The sequence below is a fragment of the Colletes gigas genome, unplaced genomic scaffold (assembly GCF_013123115.1).
Source record: "Colletes gigas isolate AHSC1104 unplaced genomic scaffold, ASM1312311v1 Colletes_gigas_Sc00002, whole genome shotgun sequence".
Classification (NCBI taxonomy): domain Eukaryota; kingdom Metazoa; phylum Arthropoda; class Insecta; order Hymenoptera; family Colletidae; genus Colletes; species Colletes gigas.
In genome coordinates, this window is record NW_025106631.1 from 519,206 (window position 1) to 519,437 (window position 232).

The following is a 232-nucleotide window of genomic DNA, read 5'->3' on the forward strand; positions in this document are numbered from 1 at the left end:
TCCTCCTGCTGCTACGTTTATTGTTATTTCACTATTATTATTATGATCATTATTATTATTAATACTTTTATTATTATTTTTATCATAATTATTACCATTATTTTTATTGTTATTACCACTGCTACTCCTCCTACTACTACTACTACTACTACTACTACTACTACTACTACTATTACTACTACTACTACTACCTACTACTACTACTACTACTACTACTACTCCTACTACTATT